This window comes from Panthera onca, chromosome F1 (assembly GCF_046562875.1).
Source record: "Panthera onca isolate mPanOnc1 chromosome F1, mPanOnc1 haplotype 2, whole genome shotgun sequence".
NCBI lineage: Eukaryota > Metazoa > Chordata > Mammalia > Carnivora > Felidae > Panthera > Panthera onca.
Genome location: NC_138355.1, coordinates 13,320,095 through 13,331,462, shown reverse-complemented (window position 1 = coordinate 13,331,462; position 11,368 = coordinate 13,320,095).

Here is an 11,368-nt window from a genome sequence, read left to right as displayed (position 1 = left end):
AGTTCCTGACGTGGAGATTCTAGGACCATAGACCACCACGGGGCTGACGGTGGTGATCGGAGAGGCCCTTTGGCTTTGCACATGATCTCAGTCTCTCTGATTGGGCCGTGAGATGAAGTGCGGAGGCCACAGACTGAAGCACCAGGCGAGGGGATAAAGTGCGGGGTGGTCGTTACACTGAGGGTCTGCGGGTCGGCCAGTGCGGTGTTCAGGCATTGCAGGAGGGGCAAAGGCAGAGCAGCAGGCCAGCAAAGCCTTGGAAGGAGTGGACGGGGAAGGGACACACGTGACAAATCTCAGCATCTTTCAAAGTAGGAAACAAGAGATCATGTGCCTCCTGATCCGATGCGACAGGGAGCACACAGGGCCACCTACGATGAGACATTTGCAAAAGGAAAGAAATTAAAAATTCAACCAGGCTCCAATCGTGGTCCAGCTCGAACATCCAGTTTACAGGAAATAGAGCGTATGGTTCATGTACGGCCCATGAGGATTTTAATCAGCCAAACCTGGAAGAGGAATTTCTATAGATCAAATGAACTGGTTTCTTCTACAAATAAATGACGTCTTAAAAAAGAAAAGGAAAGAAGGAACTGTTCTAAATTGAGAGAGACTGAAGAGAAGTATCAAAAATGCCATGCGCAGAATCTCATTGGATCGTGATTCAAACACACCAATGGTTTTGAGTCGGGAAAGTTTGAACACAGATGATATGCAGAAATCTATGTTCCTTTTCTCACGTGTGATACTGATGTGAAATACGAACGGTATTACATGCCAGAAGTATATATACCGAAGTATTCACGGCTAAACTTACGTGAGGTCCAAGATTCGCCTTAAAACATTCCAGAAAAAAACATGGTTAAAGGAATAGATAAGGCAGGATTGGGAATACACCAACCACTGTTGAAACTGAATGTGACAGGGGTGCCTGGGTGGCTCAGTCGGTTGAGCGTCCGACTTTGGCTCAGGTCACGATCTCATGGTCCGTGAGTTCGAGCCCCGCGTCGGGCTCTGTGCTGACAGCTCAGAGCCTGGAGCCTGCTTCAGATTCTGTGTCTCCCTCTCTCTCTGACCCTCCCCTGTTCATGCTCTGTCTCTCTCTGTCTCAAAAATAAATAAACATTAAAAAAAAATTAAAAAAAAAAAAAAGAAACTGAGTGTGACACGTGGGAATTCTCTCCGGGTGTTTGTGTACGCTCACAAATTTCCACACTAATGGAATGACAGTGAACCGACTCAAGCGGACTAGGTATCTGAAACGGGTCTTGGTGTCGAAGGAGGAAGGGGTAGTGAAAACTTTGAGATCGATAAATGCATCTTTACTTTACGGGTTTGCTTCAGGGCCGTCTGCTTCACGTGGTTAGGGGCAGAGTCACTTCATTCATTTTCTCAACACTTTGAGAGTCGGCTCCGCGACCGAGCCACCCACACCTAGGTAAACTCCCGAGAGAAGGGAGTGGCCAGATCTGTGAAAGACAGGTACGCGAGTGTTCACGTTGGATCGATTCACGATAGTACAAAGCTAGAAACACCCCAAGTATGGAAGAACCGATCAACTAACAGTGTATGTCATTCATACCACAAAATGTTACGTGGCACCAAAAGGAAACCACTGACACACACACACAGACACAGACGAATTTCAAACACCTAATGCTGAGAACCAGACACAGAGGAACCTGTGTCGTGATGTTTGAGCGCAGACACCGCTAATGGAGGGTGACGGATGACAGAATAGTAGCTGTTCCCGGGTACTGGTATTGACTGGGGAGGGGCAGAGGGACCCTCTCAAGGTGATGGAAAGGTCTTACATCGTGATCTGAGGGCCAGGGTGTGCCTGTGTAAGAACCCATTGACCCGGACGTTTAAGATCGTGTGCATTTTGTGCATTCTAGGCTGTATACAACTCAATTTTAAAAATAGGAAAAGCAAAAGGAAAAAAAAAAAACCTTTGAAGCATTTGGAAGTTCCAAGGAGACCTACGTGATGGTGTAATTTAAGATAATTTTAGGGTCTTAAAAACACCTGAGCTCCTGATTCTGCAATCAAGTTCCTTCTGAGCAAAATGCTGCCTGGAATGTTCTGGAGTCCAGGGTCAGGGAAAGGGTTCCAGTTCTACCCCAGACTTCCATCCTGCTTTTTCCCTCTTGCAAAATACGTCAGCCCTGCTTTCCCAGCTGTTTGCCTCAGTAGCAATTAAAGAATCCTCTGTTTTTTCTTTTTCTTTTTTTTCCCGAAAACATTCATGGCAAATTCCCAATCATCGCCAATTCAATACCCCAAGCCACATGACGATGTCATGTACAGACTAACGAGCACGCGGCCTTCAAAGAAGAAATGATTTGTTGTCCCGGCCCTCCTTCTGGGACAGTGAGGGGTTGAGGGAGGGGGGGCTGGGGCAGGGGACTGGGTGGCAGAGTTGGGTAAATAGTACTCACTACTGACCTATGGAAAGAAGACTTGGGCTCTCAGTCTAGCTATTTCTCTGACTAGTTACGTGTTTGGGGGGCCGATCATGCAACGTGTCTTGCCGCCTGTTCCGCATCTGAGAACTGGGGGTGTGAGCCTGTAGGGAGCCTGTGGATTCACTAAGATCTTGTGCACACAGTTGTGTGCAGGCCCTGTTGTGACTCTGATAGAAGAGGAGGAGGGAGAAGCGACGCGCTTACGCTTCTTCTCCTCTTTCTCTTGTCCCTTTTCCCTCCTCCTAACCTCCTAGTGCCTTGAGGGTCCCCAGGCGGCGCCTGCTGTTGTCAAGACCCCACTCCGGCCCCTCCTCTCAGGTGCCCCGCTGCACACCTGTGTTAGACGTGTGGCCGGTGCCCTCCGGATGCCCTTTGCCGGGGGGCAGAGAGAGCAGAGGTGTTGCTGTGATTTCACGGAGGAGGAGACATTGGGATTAACGACGAAGACCCGAAGCGGATCTCTCCAGACAGGGTGGCTGGTGAGCAGAAGCAAACCAGAGGATACACGAACAGGTGCACTACAGGGAGGGCAAAGCCTCCTGTGTGGCGGGGACGGTGGACAAGGGTGGGGGCGGGATCTGGACACCCTCAGGGGCGTCGACTTTGGAAGGAGAAGGGGCAACGCAGCAGACGCTGTTCTGCAGGGTTCAGAACTGCATTTGGGGACGATATTCCGGCCGCAGATAGAGTTCGAGGCAATGTGTTTGCAGACAGGGAAACAAATCAGGAGGCCCTGGCCACGCCAGCTGAGACAGGATAAAGACCTGAAGTGGAACCGAGGGGAGGATTTGAAAGACGTGACAGATATCTCACTGATTAGCTAGGACTGGCATGCAGGGGGGACGCTGGAGCTGCTGGGAAGAACTTCAACTTTCGGATCAGGGTTGCCGGACTTACTGGCCAAAAATACAGGGCCGATGTCCGGACAAATTCGAATTGCAGGTCATCGATGAGTAATTTTTAGTGTAAACGTGTCCTGTGCAATAATTCATCTAACGTTCAGATTGCGCCGGGTGTCCTGGATTTTATCTGACGAGTCTACTTCGGAATCATTTCCCTAAAATGCAAATCTGATTTGCTTAAACCACTGTAATCTTGATTCGATTTCCCAGGTAGATAATCCTCCTGGACAGAGACTGCACTTGTTAGTTAGAAAGAGTGTTTGGGGCCACTGAGCCATCATAGTTTTCCTTGTCAGATGGAGAACGAGCCTAGCGAAGAGCACTTTTCCAGCATTGTGTTTATTTCAGGGGCACGAGCCACCTGTACCATCATTTATCTGGTGCGTTATTAGATCTATGTTAAATTTGCTCACTTCTAAATTAGCGTTGTCCTAAGTGATCATATCCATGAAAGCCTAAGTTTAGCACGCTAGATATTTTTTTTCTGTACCATTTTTAAAATGTTTATTTACTTTTGAGAGAGAGAACACGAGCAGGGGAGGGGCAGAGAGAGAGGGAGACAGAGAATCGGAAGCAGGCTCGAGGCTCTGAGCTGTCAGCACAGAGCCCGACTCGGGGCCCGAACTCACAAACCGCGAGATCATGACCTGAGCCAAAGTTGGACGCTTAACCGACTGAGCCACCCAGGCGCCCCTTTTCTGTGCCATTTAAAATAAACACATGGCTGTAAAATAATTTTTTTATCCCCATACTACATAAAACTTGCATACATACTCTGGGACATTCCAGGAGAGTAGGGAGAGCTGGGCTGGGGTGGGCTGGTCTGACTCATATCCTATGGGCCTGGAGCCCCCGTCACTGCCTGGAAGGGGAAGAAGATGTCCTGGGGTGCTTATGAACCTTCGCTTGACTGTACTAGACAGAAGACAGACAAGCTCCTGATAAGGGATGGGCAAGTGGGACTGGAGCTCATCTTCCAAGGTTCTCCTGGCCCCACTGCCCAAGAAGAGCGACATGGGGGCAGGTGAGGGCCGAAAACTTGGCTGGAGGTGGGGTTAAAGCATTGATCTCCCAGGGGAGCAACTCCTCTCCCCAGGGACTGTCAGCAGATATCCAAGAAGGCTCGCTGTGGGATTTGGACACAGACGGCGATCTACCCACTTGCACAATGTCGAATTGTTCCTGATTTGTTTGGAAAGCTTCTCCTGATACTTGGTAGTGGTTCGGGCTGGTGTCAGTCCAACACAGAGAGAGGCCTTTCACAGGTTTCTTGGTGGAGATCGCAGCCATTGGAACTGGGGCGCCTGAACTCAAACCAAGCAGCCGTTCTTGCCCAGGCCCCTCTGGCCCCAAGAGCCCAGAGGCTCTAATCATGGTTTCAGCACGTCAGCCAAATAATGGCCCTCGTGGTTGTGTTTCCCGAATGCCACAAGGCTCTCTTCCCTCCAGGTATCCCGGATCCACCCTGCTCGTAAAAAGACCTCTGGATTGTGGCAGCATCACTCTGGGCCCTCTCTCTGCTTATCAAAGTCTAGAACCCCTTGGTGTGGGCTGACAGATGCCTGCATACTTTTCCGAGGTGGGCCAGTGAGCCAAAAGACAGTAGGGATGTGGGGGATTAGTTAGAGTAAATGTTAGGCTGCTGTAACAGACATAACGAAATGCAGGGACTCAGACTAAGTTATTTCCCGCTCACGTAAAATTTCAGGTGACTAGTTCAGACTCCAAAACGGCTTCCTCAGACCTTCCATCACCTTCCATATCCCCGCTGCCAGGAAGGAGACCACAGGCTTGTGTTTTAAGGGGCCGACCGGGAAGAGTGAAGGTCTCGCTTCTGCTTATCTTTCATGTTGGCCCAAACAGAATGACACAGGCAATTGTAGCCGCAAGGAAAATTGGGAACTCCAGTCTTTAGCTGAGTTGCTAGTGTGCAGTAAGGACTTCTATTGCTGTAGAAAAAGAGGATAGATATTGGGGAGAACGGACAACTGCTACCACAACGACTCTAGGAAGCTCTGGCGTGGATTGAAGAGGCCATTTACGTTTTCTTTAAAAGGTCTGGATTGGGGCGCCTGGGTGGCTCAGTTGGTTAAGCGACCGACTTCGGCTCAGGTCACGATCTCACGGTCCGTGAGTTCGAGCCCTGCGTCAGGCTCTGTGCTGACAGCTCAGAGCCTGGAGCCTGCTTCGGATTCTGTGTCTCCCTCTCTCTGACCCTCCCCCGTTCATGCTCTGTCTCTCTGTCTCAAAAATAAATAAACGTTAAAAAAAAAAAAAAAAAAAAAAAAGGTCTGGATTCAGAGATAGATTGTCTCGTTCAGAGCCAAAGCTCTGCCTCTTCAGCGTGATCTTGGCAAGTTTTGGAACCTCTCTGAACCTCAGTCCTCCCCTCTGTGCAATTAGGTAGTGGTAGTTAGTCTGCCCATCTCACTGGGATGATGGGAGACTCAAACTAATGTCTCCGAGAGCCTAGAGCAGGTGACGGTCACCTGAAAAGCAGAAGCTATTGCCCTGGGACACCCAGAGGTTGTTTTCTGTTGTCGTGACCTTTTTTTTTTTAATTAAAAAAAAAATGTTTATTTTTTAGAGAGAGAGAGAGAGTGCAAGCAGGGGAGGGGCAGAGAGAGAGGGAGACGCAGAATCCGAGGCAGGCTCCAGGCTCTGAGTTGTCAGCACAGAGCCCAACGCAGAGCTCGAACTCACAAACCGTGAGATCATGACCTGAGCTGAAATCACAAGTCAGATGCTCAACCGCAGGGACCCAAGAGAGTTCGAGTTAATGGCATTTTCCACCATTTTATCTCTGACAGTGCACAGCACAGTACCTGCCATGTGAAACGGGTCATTAGAGTATTTCCTGGATACACTTAGGTTGTTGGACTGATATTTTTAAAGAATCATAGTTGGGGCATAGCCTGTTTAAGGATTTTCTCTCTCTCCCTCTGCCCCTCTCCCCAGCTCTCTCTCTCTCTCTCTCAGAAAAAAAAAAAAAAAAAAAGAAATCATAGCTGCATTCCAAGAGTTGAAGGTAAAAGCGCCTTGCAAAGTCTTCATGGGACTAAGGTTTTTATGTAGCTACGACCAGCACGTGAAATCAAGGAGAGAAGTTTTCGGGACACAGTTGTTCAGATTCCTGATTCCTGGCAGGACCCGAGCAGGAGTTCACCAATGGCCCACCGTGTCTGGTGTCTGAGTCGCACTCAGTCTTGAATCTGTGGCAAAAGCAGATGGCACTTCCGGCAGACATCCCCCTGGGAGAGAATTTCCCATGAGGTACGGGCATGGCAGCCATCCATCCCGGATTTCATGGCATGGCCCAGTTCCATGTCTTTTGCTTGGAAGTCCTTAAAAAGGCACGTGCCCAGTCGGGTAATGAGTCCTGCTCTTGAATTTGGGAAGTATGGTTACAGCAGGCACGTGGAAAGTTCCTTTTATTGCTTCCTGCTGGTGAATCAAAAGTACAGGGCTGGGACTGCTCAGGACAGCCCGCTTTACCTAGGCGAAGGGAGGGACCTCAGGGCTCATGTCATGAGTCATTCTGTTATTCTGTTGAGGTCAGGAAGCTGGGGGTGGGGGTGGGGGGGCGGGGGGGGGAAGCTTCTCATAGAGAAAGTCAACTGGGGCTGGAGCAAGGCTGCAGCCTGAGAGCCGGGTCTGGAAAAGCTACAGAAAGTGGTAACAGGAAAGAAGAGAAGCAGAGGCAGAAACTGCTCTTTGGACCTCATTGCACAAAGGAAGGAGGTGACTCAAGGCTCCTTGTGACACAGGAAGAAACACATTTGAGGAAGTGAGAGCTCTCCCTGCAGATCCCTCAGATTAGAGGCCAACCATGGGTGGCCCCAGAGCAAGTGAGAGGCTCTCTTGTGGTTCTAGCTCTTTCCACACCCGGGTGGGGTCACTGCTGGGTAAGGGTGCCTCTCCCCAGCACTGTCAAACCAAAAGTCTTTTGTTTTCTAGGATCAGTCCATTAAGACGCTCCCAGCACCTTGGGGCGCCTGGGTGGCTCAGTCGGTTGAGTGTCCAAGTGTCTGACTTCGGCTCAGGCCACGATCTTGTGGTTTGTGGGTTCGAGCCCCACGTCGGGGTCTGTGCTGATCCCTCGGAGCCTGGAGCCTGCTTCAGATTCTGTGTCCCCCTCTCTCTCTGCCCCTCCCCCGCTCACACTCTGTCTCTCAAAAATAAATAAACGTCAATATATATATATTTAAAAAGATGCTCCTGGCCCTCGTTCCTCCCACCCTTCAGGTCCCAGCTTGTGTGGTGGCTCCCTAAGGGTTAAGCTTTGTGCTAGGACTCGGGAGTCCCGGGGTCCTGTCTGGATTCACTAATCAGCTCTGACACCTTGGGCACACCATCTCTCCCCGCTTGGATCCCCGTTTTTCTTGCCAGTCAAACGAGGAGTAGGAAAGATGACAGCTATAGAGCGCTTACCACTTACAAGACTGGTTACTTTGCCCTCGGGTGAGTCGGCAAGCTGACTCCACCCTGGAAAAGGCTGAAAGTGCTTGTTTTCCTCGTCCAGTAAAATCTTTTTAATTCTACACACTCCTGTTATTCACTCATTCACTCAAACGCGTATCGAGCACCACTATATGTCAGTACTGCCAAGGGACAAATGGTGCTGGCTTCTACTTAAGTAGAAGTCCCTCTAATGTGTCACGTGCTCTTTTGCACGCTTTAGGTAGATCAGCCATCGCGTTTCGTCCTCCCCACGGCGCTATGAGACAATACTTCCGTTTTAGGCTACGAAGAGTTTAACTTGCTCCGTGCATCTTCGATTCTAGGTCAGACTCCAAAGGCGGTGTTTTGATACCCTAATTCTGTTGCTGCACAGCAAAATGACACGCAGTTCATTGGTTCTGATCTTCAGGAGGTTCCAGCCAGCAGCAGAAGGCTGGCCTGCGGGCCCTGGAGCCCTGGACACTGTTCATTCGTGCATTGGAACGTGTCCCACCCATCCTGGAAAACCTGGTGAGCCTAGAACACACAGGCAACCCCTTTTTCTCTCCATGCCCCCAGCTGGGAGTTCCAGGATCGGGGCCCCACAGGAATGTAAAGTGTAGAAACAGTGCCCTCGTGTGTGAGAATGACAACACACGTTTGAACCCAAGAGAAGGACAGATTTTTTTTTTTTTAATGTGGAATTTATTGGCAAATTACCATGAAGCACTTTAGTTTTCACTCTTTTTTTTTTTTCTTCTTCTTCTTTCCTTCTTATGTCTTTGAAACCTGCTGGGGCGAAATGGTGACAACTCACCAAACCTGCTGAAATTTACCCAGAAGCAAAGTACGAAGTGGTAGGACCAGCGGGAGAGGGTGAAGGGTGGTAATCTTGAAATGCTTCCTCGCTTCCTCGCTGAGAGATTTGATGTCCTGTGCCAGCCTGGAGAATCAGAACTTCTGTTGTTCCAATCTGACAACGATCCTTACTTCTTTACACGCTCCTTTTCTTCCTTTATACTTTCTTTTTCATTTCTTGTATCTTTGTCTCGTTTTCCATTCATTTGCCTTCCCCCCACCCCCCCGCTACTCTCCCCGACTACTTTTAGAAACAGTTGTATTTACTTATAAATCATAGCATTTTTATTTCTCTCTTTTATGTTACTCAAAAAATAGACCTCTTCCTTTTTGAGTGTGTGTTTCGGTGGGGAGGGGATGCAAAGAGGAAAACTGATAGAGAAAATCAGATGTGGATCGAGAAGATCCGCATTTGTCTCCATCTATCCCTCCCTCTACAAGGCTAATCCCTTTACAAAAGATTAGCCGTTGCTTATTAAAAAACATACCAAACTGGGGCGCCTGGGTGGCTCAGTTGGTTAAGCCATCTTCGGCTCAGGTCATGATCTCGCAGTCCGTGAGTTCGAGCCCCGGGTCGGGCTCTGTGCTGACAGCTCAGAGCCTGGAGCCTGCTTCAGATTCTGTGTCTCCCTCTCTCTCTGACCCTCCCCCGTTCATGCTCTGTCTCTCTCTCTGTCTCAAAACTAAATAAACAAACAAACAAACAAAAATTTAAAAAACAAACAAAAACATACCATACAAATGACGCAATATGTAGTTTGGGAGGTATGATGTAGGAAAACATGTAATAATGTAAAGTTCAGGGCTAAGACCAGCACAAAGTAATGCATATCTGTTCATTTGCTCAAAGTAGGTCACAAGATATTTCATTGTGAAATCTCTCAGAGAAACCAAGGCAAAGAGGAACAAACAATCAGTAATTGTATTTATCACGTCCATTAGTTGAAAACAAACAATTATTCTTTGGAAGGACGGTGCTGTCTGCTACTGGGACCTGAGCGATTCTCTCATGGGTTCTTGTGATGGGAGGGCTGAGTCGATGGGAAACGTTCTCACCAAGGCCCTTGCCATAGTCATAGTAACAAATCTCCTACAGTCGTTGCTTGTAACAGTGTTCAAAGTAAGGCTGATAGTGTAACTCCAAGGTATAGTGCAGCAAAAATAAAACCAAACAAGGGGAGAAAACAATATAATCCAATCAGGCAAGTCGCTGCTACTCTGGTACATTTCAAGGGTACATTTTAGAATAGCTACAAAAGTGAGTGGACCCTTGTTCTCAGGAAATCTACCACCCACATTATTTGTCCTGACTAGGATTTTGATAAAACTGAACAAGGCAGAATATGAGGCTGTAATCTCCTCAAGAACCTGTGTTATTGATAAAAAAGAAGTTTATTGCACTTTTAAGAACTAAAAGGGAAAAGAGAACTAGGATTCCATCCAGACACATGGCGGGCTGGTGCCCTATCCCATCTCAGTGGAGGGTGAAATACAGGTGCCTAGAAGCTAGAGCCAAAATGTCTCTCAGAAAACATTTTGGGGTCTCCTCCAGCTTATGAAAGAAAGAAAGAGGCGTCAAAAAAACTCTCAAATTTTTGTGGACTCAGGACCTACTAAGATACTTGTTTAAAATGCATGAAAAAAGGAAGAAAAATAAGAAAAAAATAAAATAAAATGCAGAGCCCTGGGACCCCCCCCCCCCCCCACCAAAGATCTTGATTTCATTGTTCTAGAGTGGATCCATGAATCTGCATTTTAAACTCAGAAACAACTGGGGCAAGACCCTGCCTTAAAATGGGGCCGTGAGAATTCTAGATGGGGGAAAAAGAATTCCAAGCCGATGCCGGCGATCGCTCACTGGGGCAAAAATCTCTGACTAACACGCCCTGGACTGACGTGAATTTTAAAGTATAGTTTCCTGGTCAGCCCTGCAGGACGAATTAGTTTAGACTTGTGCCCCTTCCCCCAGGAACTAAATGTTCTAACCTGAGGGAAAGATTTGCTGCTCTAAGCCACGTTTATGTCGGAAGATGTTTGCCAAAATTGTTTTGATTTTAGAATAGAGAAACTCAAGTGAGTGGATCAATCAGAATTAGGTGTGGCTGCACGTAACAGAAAAATCACAGTGGCTTAACGAACATGGGAGCTTTCTTCTGTCGCACAGGAATGAGTCTCGTACAGCTCTCTGCAATGTTGGGACCCAGGCTCTTTCCACCGCCCTGACCTCCAGCATGTGGCTGAAGACCGTTTGCTGGGGCTCCTGTCATCGTTCTGTATTACAGCTAGCAGGAAAGAGGAAGGGTGAAGACAGATGTACTCCTTCCCTTTAAGGACATTTTCCGAGTTTGTGTTTCATGGCCATATCCGGTGGGCAGGGATTTGGAGGTCTGGGAAATGTACTCTTCGTTTTAGACGGCCACGTGCCGGGCTAAATTTGGGGGTTGGTCGCAAGAGGAAGAAGGGGGAAATGGGCATTGGGGGACCTCTACCAGTCTCTGCCGTCGTCGTGCAGACGTAGACCAGGCGACAAGGTCAGTCAATGGTAGAAGCCATTCCGAGGGGACAACATTAAAGTCATGTCACCTTTTTTAGAAAAAGTCTTTCATTTTTGTTTCTATTAAGGTAATGTTCATGTTATTATGGTTTTTATTTTTATTTACTTAGTTTTTGATGTTTATTTATATTTGAGAGAGGGAGACA